Genomic DNA, 14498 nt, shown 5'->3' with positions numbered 1-14498 from the left:
CACTCCCTGTATTGCGAGTTAAGGATGGCCAGAGTTGGATTATACATTACGGAAAAGTTTGTGTTTATAAATAAGGGGGTGAGCGTTCCCTCATTGTGCCCATCTCGGGTTGGTTACAAATAGGGACTTGTTTGTGTAATCAAGGTAATATCGGGCAGATTACTGCTCCCTCCCGGTGCCCGTTCCGTGTGTTAGAGTCAGTTGCAATGGGCCAAACTCCGAGGCGAGTGTTGTCGGGCGATGTATAAAATGCCTCAGGGAGTGGGCGTATGGTAGATCTGACTAACCGAAAAGGTAGCCGCTATGTGGCTTAGTGGAGTGCAGTTCGCGCTATCGCATGTAAGTCACAGCATATGAAGACTCGTATATTAGAGTCAGCGCGTAACAGGTCAGGGTGGCGGGAGGTATCGCGCGTGTATGGCTTGGCAAAATGCGGGCTATTGCGTGTCAGTCCCAGTGTGTGGTAACAATGAGCGAGGAAAAAAAACGTACTTCTCGATGCCTTGGATAATGCGTGGTGTGCCTACCCATCTCTACCGGGGTCCGGATAGTATCGAGTCCTCGGGTGGAGATGTGTTAAATGGTTGTTCGGGGCGTGATCATCAACGCTCATTCCCACATGACATTCAGGGCGGGATTACCCCTAGCAATGATCACGCTCCGAACAACCATTTAACAGATTCTCTGTGAGGCCCTTGACCTTTCATTAAGTGCACCCCCATCTTTCCTAGTCGAGAACATCTCATCTCAAAATAATATATTTATCTTACCGTTTAATTCAAAACTCTCAAAGCGTTTCAACAAGCTACAATGCACGTAAACTAGTAGGGTCTCAAAAAGGCAATAACGTATTCACCAGAACGTGACAAAGACTGAGTTCAAGGTCGGGGCCTACACAACCCGTTGTGCACCAGGTACCTGCCGTTGAAAGGGGACCCAACACGCAGCTTCTCGAAGAAGCGGAGACGATGACAGGCGGATTCCAAGCGACCACCAGTCTTGGCTGCAGAGTTTCGCAGCGTGCACCCAAAATGATTCGGGCACTCAGCGGCAGCAGCATGCGCCTGTGGCGGCCCAGGCTGGTGGTGGCGATGACTGACTCGCGTCTTGCAGCTCTGTGGTGGGCTCACAGCAGCAGCAGCAGCTCTCTTAGCTGTGGCGGCCCACGAGACGATAGTGGCAATCCTCAACAATGGTGAACAAGATGCGGGCACTCAGCGGCAGCAGCTCTTCCTCAGCTGCGATGGCCCACAGGACAAATCACCATGAGGCAAAGTTAGCAAAGGTGCGGGCACTGAGCGGCATCAGCTTTCTCTTACCTGCGGCGGCCCACATGACGAATCACGATGATGCAAAAGTCTGCAAGAGTGCGTCACTCAGCGGCAGCAGCTCTCCCTTAGTTGCGACGGCCCACAGGACAAATCACAATGAGGCAAAGTTAGCAAACGTGTGGGCACTCAGCGGCAGCAGCTTTCTCTAAGCTGTGGCAGCCCACAGGACAAATCACGGTGATGCAAAGTTGGCAAAGGCGCGGTCACTCAGCGGCAGCAGCTCTCTCTTAGCTGCGGCGGCCCACAGAACGAAGGGTGGTGCAAAGTTGGCAAAGGTGCGGGCACTCAGCGACAACAGCTCTCTCTTAGCTGCAGCAACCCACACAGATTCAGCGAAGGGTCCGCAGGTTCACATCCAGGCGGGCTCTCAGCAGCAGCAGCTCTCTTAGCTGCAGCGGCCCACACAGATTTCAGCTAAGGTTTCAAAGGATCAAATTCAGGCGGCCTTTCAGCGGCGGCTGCTCTCTCTTAGCTGCAGCGGCCTGCACAGGTTTCAGTTAAGGTTTCAAAGGTTCAAATTCAGGCGGGCTCTCAGCGGTGGCGGCTCTCTTAGCTGCAGCGGCACACACAGATTCAGAGAAGGTTTCAAAGGTTCAATCTGCAGCCCTCACAGTAGAACTAGAGACTCTGGATTACTCGACGGAGGCCTCACCTGCAAGCAGAATTCCTCCCACAGGAATTCCGACAGCTGACTAGGTGAAGTCTAATGTCCCTGAGACTTCTGAAGGAGGCGCTCTCGATAGAGGCCCTCGGGTAGTTTCTTCGGCAAGCTTGGTGGAAGTTTCAAAGTCCTTTCCTCTGTTCGCTCGGACAGTTTCGCCCTGACATCCAGCAGAAACACACTTGGACAAAGTTCTAGCACAGCGTTGTATACCTAAAAAATCTTTGTTCCCTAAGGTCACAAATGACTGGCTTCAGTCAGAACCAGTTCGATGGGGTCGGGGAGCACTTGGTTTACGCGGCGACATCCTGCCCTTTCAGAATGAGTGGGTCTGCTATCAGACACCCAGTGAGAGGTGGAGCCATCATTCACCTTGCCAGGCACGGCCCTGCTCGGATCAAAGTGTCACCTCTCCCCGTGCCCTGCATACCGATCTCTCTCTCTTTCCAGCCAGGTCTGACCCAGCTGTCCCTGCTGCTCCAAAACCAGACGGCCAATTCACATACTCGCAAAGCCTACAGTAACGCTTCTGCAAGAAACTACCGCCTTTTCAGCAGAGGCATTTCCAAACATGGGATATCTAAACGGTCGGTACTAAAAGGTGTGTCTCAATGTCCTGACCATAAACATATCAAACTTGAGGTTCCTATCAGGTTCCTGGGGCCAGATAGGATGATAGGAGGTAATCCTCAACCGGCCCATTCTGTCCTATGAGAACGGATCGTTTCACAGTAGCGACAGGGAAATGGAGGGTAACTCATTATTAGAACATGCTGCGCAGATCTAGTCGTTATGGTTATCCTGATTCAAACCGTCATTTTTACACAGGGAGCTTTCGTGCTGTGGCACTGATTAGCAGTGACACAGCGCCCAGAGCATCTAAATCCAGCCAACATAAAAGTGAGGAAGAGAAAAGAGGAAGGGGGACCCAAGCCAATGATGCCTGGTCTAACACAGTGGTTATTATGGGGTTCATGAGGATACTACTTCTACCATGGAGGACAATGGTCTTGCATTAGTTATTTAGATTATTCTTTTTTAATTGTCTGGCAGGGGTACTTCAGTAATGTCAATATAAGTTGTATTAAGACTTAGAGGTGATATACTATTAATACCTAGGCGTTCATAAATTAAGTTATTCAATGGTATTGGTATTACTGGTCTGCTACAGTCAGTTCCTTTAGAGAGGGCGACAGCCTTACCGTTATAAAAATTGATAATTTATTTGGGGGTCTGCTATAATTGATTCGTTAACAGTTGGGATATTAACCTAATTCAGGCAATTACTTAAAATTCCATGTATAATGTTGTAACTTAACCCTCATAACAAGAGGAAAGCGAATACATATTCCTACATTATACACTAAATAGCATAAACTTATATACTAACATTATTATGTGGACACATTTCATACAGGTACAAATACACCAATACTAAATTTCATACCATACTAAGGCAATCAAAACACTACTGCATTAATTCTACATTACATACTAGGGCAAATAAAACATCACTGGTGGTCACCTCTCTCTGGCTTCATAGAGAGCACAACTTTTCACTATTTTGCTAAACATACATAAATTACTCAGCCTCAAACCCTGTTCTGCCTTGACCACTTCCAACTTATTTAGTGGAGTCCCTAGTAGCTTCCGGTCTTACCTCGGGGGTCCCCTAATATTGTGTTAATACACAATCTTGCATGCAAACAATAAAATGATATAATATTGTAAATATTACTACTGTCTTTCCATATAAAACGGAACACACCTCACACAGTTTCCACCATTTAAAAAAAACCACCAAACACCTGAGTCCAACTTACCCCTTAGAGTTGCAGAGACTTTTACTGAACGACTGCACCTCATTTTACCTTTCAACGGTGAGCAAGTAACTTCTTGGAGGACAGGAAGTATTCTGGGCTGGCAATTGGTGAAGTCAAGCAGAAGTTCTGGCTGGCATGCCAATATGTTGGAGGAAAATATATTAATAAAGTAAGACAGAACAATTTTACACAATAATATTGTTTTAATCAATCAGTCAATTGTGAAAATCAGCTAGTTTCAAACAGAAACCAAGGTTTGAAGTTCAAAGTTCTGGATTACATGCATTAGCATATATACTGGAAAAGCCACAAAAAACGGGTTACTAATTCTTCTATGACGCAAATAGCAAGCTGGGCAGATAAGATAGTACCTTAACGCTGAACATGCCTATGTTTAGCAGAAGCTCCCTCTTGTGTGTTCAGTTTATGAGGGTAAGATATCCATAGAAACGCATTTTTGTTTTTCTGCATAGCGAGTGATTATCTCTTGTTTGACTTCACTGGGCCCATCCAAGCCTATCTGACTCCAGCATATTCTCAAAAGGCTTGGACTAAGGCAGACTCCACCCTCGTTTACAGCCTGTACTTCATGCTTCATGGCGGTGCAAAAAACAATTTCTACTGTTGACCTCTTGGTGTTTTTGTTTAACATAGAAATGTGGTGTCCTGTTAAGTTTGAATCTGCAAAGAAATGTAATCTAATAATGTGATAAAGCGCAGCTAAATTGTCCATGCAGATTTTATGTGCGTTTCCTAAAACTAATGTTCATTGTGACCGGTGTATTTCTGCGGAACCCACAGTTATCTTTTTCAGCACATCCATGTATTGGCCTTGTCTGGTCCACTATCTAGGTTTACATCTGTCCCTCACATGAAATGTTTGTAGTGGGGTTTGGAATTTTATATTTGTGTGTGTGTGTGTGTGTGTGTGTGTGTCTGTAAAATGTATTCCTATTATTTCACTACATCACCCGGTCTTCCTTTTTAGGTCCCGCCTAGCGTTGCAGCGCATGCGCTGCTCGCTCGGCGAGAGCTATAGTGAGAGGAAATTTCAGAAGGGGACTCGAAGCACCTCCCCTCATTTTCATTGGCTTGCGTCACCGTTTGCTAAATGGTGGCCTGCCATTGGAAATGTTTTTTATTTTTGTCGCTGCCCTTTCTCCTTTTCAGACGGCCCATCCAGACAGGCTCATCTGCTTCACTGCTGTCGCGTAGCAATTCCTTATCTTTAAGGGGGCGATCTGGTTTTAATTAGCAGCGGCGCGCAGGGGTCATCTGTTTCAACCAAAGACCTTCACTCCCACCCTCTCCATAATGTGCTCCGGATCTTTGACAAGACAAGAAGTTTGCAAGAGTAGGGCCGGTGCATGCGGTGCTGTAAATGGCAACATTACAAAAGACCACGGGTGTATCAAGACATGAATCCGACGTGTATTGTGCACCATTCATAAATTATTCTGAAACACTGCCTATCGCCGGGGAGTCTTATCAGACAGTGGACAGCCCTCGAAGGCACGATAGATGAACTCGCCAACGCTTCTTGAATACCACTCCCTAACTCTGTGGCTTCTCTGACATATAATCATCTAAGTAGCACTTAATACCCACATTTAGCCCAACACAGATGTTTCTAATGTAAGTCAGATGTAGGAAATGTGCAACGGGGGTTAAACGTATTTGTCCAGGATCACACAATGAAGTCCAGTGGGACAGCCAAGATTACAACTCTGGCATCCACAATCTAGAATGGGCACTTTGCATGTTCGCATGCATGTGTGCCTGTTTGTGTTGCGGTTTCTATGTATGTATGCGGGGGTAAACGGGGTAAAAGACACTGTCCTTTACAACGCCATTACTTGATTAATGCTACACGAAGGAAAAAAATAAAATAACCTTTTTAATGCCAATAGCGCAAAACAATGTAATTGCAAGACCTATTGCATTGTTTGTTGTGGATTGGAAACAGGATGGAACCTTTTCACAAATTTGGGACACCTGGCAATTCATAGGAATAAGAAAGAAAAGAGGCTCTAGCCTGGTCACCCAACCTACGGGACCTTATACATTACTTTACCCATGTATATTGATATGCGCCTTTTGTTGTGCATTACAGAGTTGGTAAATGAACATGAGGCTTCTTTTCATCTGTTTGTACGTTGTCCACTGTGAGCAATATTAATGTTAGTGCGGGCCACTTGGGATTGGAAGCCACACTTTTCCCTTCTTGTCGGGTCATTGATGTGTCTGGCGGGTGAGCCAGACACACGCAGCCTGTGGGCTGACACAGAGTGGTGTTGGTCTTCACCAGATTCATCCCTTGAAGTCGATGAAGGCAGGCAGGTTCTCGTCTTTAGCAGTTGCAGCATTCAGTCCTATGCAGCAGCTCCTCTCAAGTGGGCTCATTCCACTAGGCCCCCTGGGGACAATGGAAAGGACACCTGACAGGAATGCGTTGACTTGTGAGTATTATTTTGCCAGACTACTCACAGCTAGAGCTACAACTGGAGACTGATGACTGCTGGCTTCAGTCATGTGCTGGTAGGTATGCCTTGGTGCCCCACTCTTCAGGAACCTGCGGGACTTCTCCTCCTGCCAGGTATTATTATTCTTCTTCTCTCTGAGCAGGCGGGCAGACTTCTCCATCAAATTGAAAACATAAGGTAATGTCCATTCACCCCTGGGAAACTGGCTGTTATGTGTATGCGAACTCTGCTCTCACAACAGTCCACACCTAAGGTCTTGAGGAACTTTAATCTGGAACAAAATGGAGTGGTTTGGATCCCACTTTTATATACGTTTTCCAGATGGGCGATGTGGGTCCACTACCAAAGGTTTTACTACCCATGAAGAGGGTGCATTTGGTGCACTATTCCTGGTCACAGTGTGGTAAATAAATAAATAATACCTCTATTTTGAATGGATAATTGAATAACAGATAGCTCAATAAATAAGAGTCAAGATTCGAGGTAGTAGGAGTTTGCAGGTTTATTACAGCATAAAGGACAGGAACAGGACAACCTGCACAGGAATAGCATGGCAGCGCTGCCGGGGGCAGAATCGGGGTCGGCGTAACATTAAATAACAAGACATGATCATATATACTAAAACAGTTGCATTACAATACATATGATAGGCGGAGCAGTGGGTGTGGTCAATAGCAGTCGCGAAAGATAAGGGTGAAAGTAGGTGTAACAGAGGCGTATACATAGACATGTGATGCAAACGTAACAGAATATGTCATGAATGGGGCGGAAACATGGAGGGGGCTACCTAAGGAGCCGGGACCTCTGACCTAATGGTGCGCGCAAACTGGCAATGACGTGTTACTAGAAGAAGCTGGGGGCTACGAACTCTGTGCTAGGAGCAGAGACTGAAGTCTGGAGAGTCAGGGCGACATGTACCTAAACAGTATCTAGTATCTAATGTTTAGAGAACATGTTGATAGAATCCAAAAGTTATCGGGGTAAAGGCTAACAGACTCTAAGACTGGAGCATGCATTATTCTACATGTAGTGCGTGATGAAGAATATTAAATGAGCATTAATACAGTATTTCTCTTACATGGAGACGTAAGGGCTAGACAATGACGGAAACTATTGATGCAGTTCAGTAGCTTTAGGAATGCAGAGAAGGAGGGCTGGACTGATAACTAGAATCATAACATACTCTTGGCAGACTCAGAGGCAGAACCAGGCTGGGCCAGGCACTGTGAGGCAGGAAGTAAGTGAAGGGTCAGGGATACAGGTGGGGGCTGTATCGCTCCTCAGCGAGGCACAGGAGACAGAAGCTGAATCTGGTGTCCGGGCCCTTTTGAGGCCTAGAAACGGGGACTTTACAATGGAATAACGTGCACACTGAGAAACGTGGCAACGTAGCTTTACATAGGCCTGATATTCGTAGTATTCACGAGAACTGGAAACTGGCATACTAGAGATGGACACAACTGTAATTGCGTCATTAATCGAACATGGGGAATACATATGCATATTAATCATGCACAGATAACATATGATGGAGGACGCGTAGGGACACAGAACATGGCAAAATTTACTTTTCCACAACAGAACCATGTTTTGGACCTCGCGTTCTCAGAAGCAGGCTTAGACTTCTTTGCACATGTTCAGTTATCATAACTCCAGGGCCAGAATAAATAAGCATAGTAGTTTGACATGCAGGTGTACCCTTCGATTTACCGTGCAGTAGACCGGTCCATCCCAACAAAGTGTATCTCACAGGATTTGAGATGAGAAATATTGTAAGTTCTGTTATTAACAAATCAAATTGGCCGTCGCAACTTTAGTATCTGAGATCATAAATAAATGCAAGCACGCCGTTTACTTGCTTTGCGTTTGTAGGAGGTTTAAGAGGATGTATTACATTTATGATCACTAAGTCTGCAATGGCGAGTTCTAGTCTGGGACTCGATATTTCGTGACATGTTTTTACTCCTGCCACAATTTCGAATTTTGAGTCTTTGATAAAAGCACGGATGCCTACCAAATAAGCCTCCATTAGGCTTGCATTAATTGAGAAGCATTGTAATACATGGTGGTCTTCTGTTATGGTAGTTCTCTTGCTTTAACGCTATGCTCATGTAAAGCCTGCATCTTCCTTTTTAATGCTTGATTTCTACAATTAATAGGTTAACAAACGAATAATCGCCGTAACCAAACCTGCATATCATTTGGAGACAAAGGGGCATATGTATGACAAACCTGTTTTGCTAGTCCTTAATAGCGATTTTTTTGTGAATCGCAATTAAGGACTTGCAAAACGGAATGTATGTAGGAATCGCAATATTAATTGCGATTCCTTAATATTTCTTAATTGCGGAACGCAAATTGCGATTCGCAATCAAGGAATACTTTCTCATTCGTGCCTATGGGCCTAGAGGCCTGTAGGAATGGGAAGACATTCTCAATTTGCGAGTACCCATTAGGTACTCTCAAATTTGCGAATGCAATTTTAATGGTGCAAGGGTGTCAAAAGGACACTCTTTTGCACCCCTGAAATAAGTGTGTGGCGCACATACATGCCAATTTGAAAAATGCAAAAAAATGCATTTTTCAACTACCAACTTGAAGTTGGTGGTAATTTGCAATTTCTCATGCCAAAATCGCACAACTTGGATGCTTCCTGCATCGCATTTAGGAAATCGCAGTTTGCGATTTCTTAAATGCAATTGCAAAATAAGGAATGCAATTTCCTATTTTGCGATTCCCTATTTTGCAATGCCCTTTTAGGATGATACATCCCAAAAGGCCTTATCCCGTTCGCAAACAGGTCGATTCTCGGAATCGGCCTGTTTGCGAATGGGAAAAGGGCTTGATACATCTATCCCAAAGCTTCCTAAATATCATCATACAAATAAATACAACTTACCTCGCACATTACACTTTTTCATTCCCCTTCCCTTCTAATCATGTCAAGTTGTACTGCCACATCCACTTTTATTTTTTTAAAGTTTTTTATTAGGAACAAAAACAAGACTGAGATATAACATTCTTGTTGCTTTAGGCGCAATACACAAAGGTTGACACCATAAGACAGCACCAACATCTCCTGTTACACCTTTTCCACATAATCGAGAGATATATCAAATCAGTAGTCTTAACATTACAGTTCAGCATGTTCCCCAACTGAAACGTACAATTAAATCTACAGTATAAACAGATAGTTCGTAGGCCAAAGCCCTTTCTCCAGTCGGCACAGATCTTAGATCCTGGAACGCCTGTACTCACACTATACTTTAGGAGAAGCAACTCAGTGTGTGCTGTTCGTCTTAACAGTTAAGTAAGTTTGGTAAAGCCCCCAGAAGTTTTTGGGTCGATTGCGGGGAGGTAATAACTTGCTATAATGCTCAGTTTGCATGCTACATTACGTCATGTCGTGAGTCCAACCCGTCAGGGTAGGGGTCGGGCTGCAAGCCCAACAAATTGCCACCCTAGGCCTGGCCATAAGAAGCCCCATATCCAACAGGCGCCTAATACCCTTAGGTAAGTGTTTGGTGTATCCCAACAGAGCAAGCGCAGGGACCGGTTCAAGTGGAGTGTCAGTGATTTCGCCAAGTGACTTAAAGATCAGTTCCCAGAAAGACGCTATCCTGGGGCATAACCAGGCCAGGTGGTAAAAATCTGCAGGGTCTGCACCACAGCGTTCACACGCCGCCATGTCCTGTAAACCCGTACCTGTGAAGTCTCTCTGGCGTATAATACACCCTATTTAAAAACTTGAAGTGTATAAGCCCATGGCGGCCATTTAATGATATACGTTTCGTATTTTCACAGCAATACTTCCATGTTGAGTCATCAAGTACCCGATGTAGGCTTGTCTGCCATGCTAGTCGAACCTTGGTGTAGTGGTTGACACTATATCTCGCGCTATATTATAAATTCTTGATAACTATGTGAACCAGCAAAGCGGCTTTAATTGCATATATGTGAGCGACGCCACCTCTGGCGGCTCCTCCAGCTCAGGGCTCAGGAGTTCCCTTAGTGCATGTCTAACTCTGTGGAATTGAAATCGGCTTAGTGTAGTTGGCATACTACCCTCCAGTATCCCGGCATCCCGTGATTTACCGTTCCCTTCGTCAAACAGCTCCCCTATCCTGTGAATGTTTATAGTTTTCATAGCTCGAACCACTCCCCGTTCCCTACACGGGGGCAACCAGTAACACCAGTCCATCGGTGTAATAGGGAAATAGAGTAAGGCTCCAGCTTGTAATTTCAAAAGATTATCCCAGGCATGTGTTGTCGCATTCATGGAGTCTAATATCCCTGTTCTACGATCTTGAGGCTTGAACAGAAGCGCTGGCAAGGGAGTCGGGCCGCAACAATCTTTTCTATCTGGAAATTTTGGGCATCCGTAGGACCGTGTATCCAGTGATGTGCATGTGCACCCTGCGCCGCCCTGTACTACAATTCTAGGTCCGGCGATCCTTGTCCTCCCATACTAGATGGGAGTGTGAGTATCTCCCATTTGATTCTAGGATGTTTCCCAGCCCAGGCTAAACAAACCATCAGAGTTGTCAGCATCCGAAAAAAAGAGCGTGGAAGAACAATGGGGCTGTTAGTGAATAGAAATAAAAACTGTGGTAGTACCACCATTTTCATAATCTAGATTCTACCCACCAGGGAGAGGGGTAACTGTATCCACGTCATCTTCAAGCTTGGAGAACGCCGTAATTTGCCCTAAAAACCACTTCAGAGTGCATATGCACTTTGATTCCCAAGTACCTATCGGGGTCAGTCGTCAAGCTCAAGGAGTAGTCTGGTACAAACTGGACTGTCTCTGCCGTAAGTGGGAAAATAAGGTATTTATTCCAATTCACCTTAAGGCCTGACCTGGTCCCAAACAGTATTACTTTGCGTAGGACCGTCAAAAGATTCTGATCGGGATTTCGAACGTAGAATAAAGTGTTGTCCGCATAGGTGGATATAATCAAATTATATGTCGGGAATCGTATGCCCCTGTGGCTATGGTATTCCCTCATAGTGCAAGCCAGGGGTTTGGCTACTAAAGCATATAGAGGGGAGTGATAATGATCTAGTGATAGAAATAGGGTCCGTGACCAGATCTCCGATTTTAATCCTAGCAGTAGGTTATAAAGCACTCCCATCATTTGCAAGAAGACGCTCCCGAGCCTCATTCTGGTCGGTACATGCTTCATAAATTTCCACTCCACCGAATCAAACGCCTTCTCCATATCGAGGAAGACTGCCACTGCTTGGGTGTCTAGTCTGATATGTTGTATAGCCCAAAAAAACAGTTCTTAGGTTGTGAGTGTGATACTTCCCCGGGACAAAACCCGCCTGTTCTAGGGAATGCAATCTGGTCGCTAGGTCCTTTTGCATACATGTTAGTATCCATATTAACCCCTTCCATGCTGATGACGGCTCCCAGCCGTCATGCATCACGGTAGGCGTGTGCTGATGCCCGCCCACTCATTAAAACTGCCGCACAGGCGCAGAATCGCGGCCAAGGGGTTAAGGAGCGACATTGGCCGCTAGGAGCTGCAGGCCGTCAGGGGTTTCTCAGGTTGGAGGATAGCAACAATTTGTGCTTCCCGCATAGTAGGAGGCAGTATTCCAGTTTCAATAAGTTCCTCAAACAGGGTCTGTAGGTGTGGGACCAGAAGGTTCCGAAAATCTTTATAGAATGAGACAGGTGCACTATTAGACTTCATGCTAGCTAGGGCTGCAGTTATTTCTTCAACCTCCAACGTGCGCATAAGATATTCCCTGTGCTAATTCAGAAGCCAAGGTAATTTAATATGAGTGAGATAATCTAAAATAGCCTCGTCATCGCATCCGCCCTCCGTGCCATATAGGGAAGCATAGTATTGCTTAAATCTGTTGGATATCTCTAGGGGATCCGTTAGGGGCTCCCCTCGGCATCCTGCAGAGTTGTAACATTAGATTTCTCTCTTCTGGTTTTTAACAGGGAAGTCAGCACCGACACCGGGCAATCACCCTCCCTATATGCGCGGGTGGTCGCATATTTACCTTGGTGCCGTATCTGTGTCCGTAGTCGAGTTGTACTCTTCCAGAGTACGATGTAATTCTTGTGTGACGCTTTTGTCAGCACCCATGAGTAATTGTTGTTCTAGAGAGGCTTAAGTGGATTCAAGGTCTGTGAGGCGTTGACTGATTGTGCGGATGACTCAAGAGTGTTTTGCCATGGCAATACCACGGATGTACCCTTTCAAATTTTTCCGCACTGTGGCAAAAGAGTAGACTGACCCTACGTTAACGTCAAAGAATAACTCTATATTTTCAGCCAATTCCGCCTTGAAGACAGGATCTAGTAAGGAATACGGGGGAACCTCCAAGTAAAGGGAGGAATGGCCGTGCGCCGAATTTCCAGGGCAATCTCTATGGGAGCGTGGTCTGACAGCGTGCGGGGCAAAACTTTAAAATCCCGGATCTGTGTGAGCAAATCCCTCGAAATGAAGAAATAATCAATCCTAGTGTGGAAGTTATGATAAGCGGAGTAGTATGTGTAGCCTCCCGGACCCTGTGAGCATGTGCGACATACATTGCATAGGTCTAATTGGGTCATGGCTGACATAATGGATCGGGCGGAGGGAGTTGGGCGTCTAGGCGGGCCACCCGACCTATCTAAAGCTGGGTCCAAGACGCAATTAAAATCTCCTCCCCAAAGTAATGGGCCCGGGCCATAGTGACTCAGGCACTTGTAAGAAAAGCAGGATAATCATAATTAGGACCATAAACATTGCTTATAATCAATCCAAATCCCTTCCCACTGCAGCGCGAAACCGCAATGCGTCCCTCTGTATCCGTCTCCAAAGCTTCCAGGCGGAGATCAGATCTCGGATTCACCCATGTTAGTACCCCTCGGGCATGCGATGTGAACCCCACAGCGTGGATGGTACCCCGCTACCCTCTATTGTGTAAGAGTGCACTGTGCGAGGGCAAGTGTGATTCCTGCAGGAGAGCCATGTCTATGCCGGGCCTAGTGAGAAAGTTATGATTTTCCTCAGCGTTCTATGGCCATTAAGACCCCGGACATTCCAAATTAGGATCTTTAACGTGCAAGACTGTACATGCATCTAGATCCTAAGCAAAACTCGAGATGAGGTGCTCGGAACAGTCTGTGTGTGATCCTGTGTGACTACGTGTTCAGCTTTCCGACTCTTGTGCATTAAAGCAATCCTGTTCATACATTTAAAAGCAAACAACTTGGATCTCTGTTAACCTCCCCCCCCCCACTCCACCCACGGCATGCATTCCCCAACTGTGCATGCACGGCATGTCTTCCCTCCCACCCATCCCAACAAACATACCCCAGAGCATATCCCGCTTATTCTCAAAGTAGTCAACAAAATGACCAAAAATATAATCATGTTGAAAACAGAATTAGATCCCGGTGGTGGGCTGCACACGGAGGCAGATGTTGCCAGCCCAGTAGGTTAAGAAAACCTAACTAGATGATAGTAGGCACTCCCATGGCCGTCTGTCTACATGAATAAAGGGTGCGTCCTGCAAAGGCACAACTTTGTCTTCCCTACCCTCCAGCTCCCTACCCAGGAAAGAAGGACAAATGATTCATGTCTGCCCAGTCAGCATTTAGTAATGGTGCCTAACACCCCAAATAACGATAACCCGCTAGCCGGTACTATGGTAGTAAGGCGCTAGAACCATAACCCCAGCCAAAGTCCCATAGTTCTCCCCAAACATTTACATAAACCATCATCTTATCTGTGGCTCAAGCGCCTCAGCACTCAGTCCTGGTCATCTAGACTGCCGCCCGTCGCTCCTTCCAAGCCGCTTTGACCCAAGTCTATTCGCTGCTTCTTGGACCATTCCTTTAGGGCTTTCTGTAGTATCTTGTGGTCTGTGAAAATCCGTGACTTGCCCTCTCGGTTTACTCAAAGTCGTGCTGGATATAACATGACATAGGCTAGGTTTTGTTCCCACAATTGATGTTTTAGTGGAGCAAATTGTCGGTGCGCCTCCTGTACGCGGATCGTGATATCCGGAAATAAAGAGATCGTTGAGCCCTCAAACTGCAAAGATTGTTTTTCTCGAGCCACCTTTAATGCTGCATCCCTGTCTTGATAATTCAACAATTTGGCGATGATGGGACGCCAGGAACAGGGCGTGGGCCCAGCGAGCGGTGTGCTCTCTCCACCACAAACATGGGGGAGAAATACTCATTTTC

The 14498-nt window shown here is 45.9% G+C and overlaps 1 protein-coding gene and 1 pseudogene across 3 annotated transcripts in view; one reads left to right on the top strand and one right to left on the bottom strand.

The window, feature by feature from the left end:
- LOC144766093 (uncharacterized) overlaps positions 1-6458 on the bottom strand; it is a 37780-nt pseudogene extending 31322 nt beyond the window's left edge.
- Positions 1-14498, top strand: part of TDRD5 (tudor domain containing 5) — a 1858625-nt gene that overhangs the window by 39178 nt on the left and 1804949 nt on the right. The window lies entirely within an intron of this gene.

The sequence above is a fragment of the Lissotriton helveticus genome, chromosome 1_1, assembly GCF_964261635.1.
Source record: "Lissotriton helveticus chromosome 1_1, aLisHel1.1, whole genome shotgun sequence".
NCBI lineage: Eukaryota > Metazoa > Chordata > Amphibia > Caudata > Salamandridae > Lissotriton > Lissotriton helveticus.
Note: the sequence above shows the minus strand (reverse complement) of the source record. Positions and strands in the feature narration are given on the sequence as shown.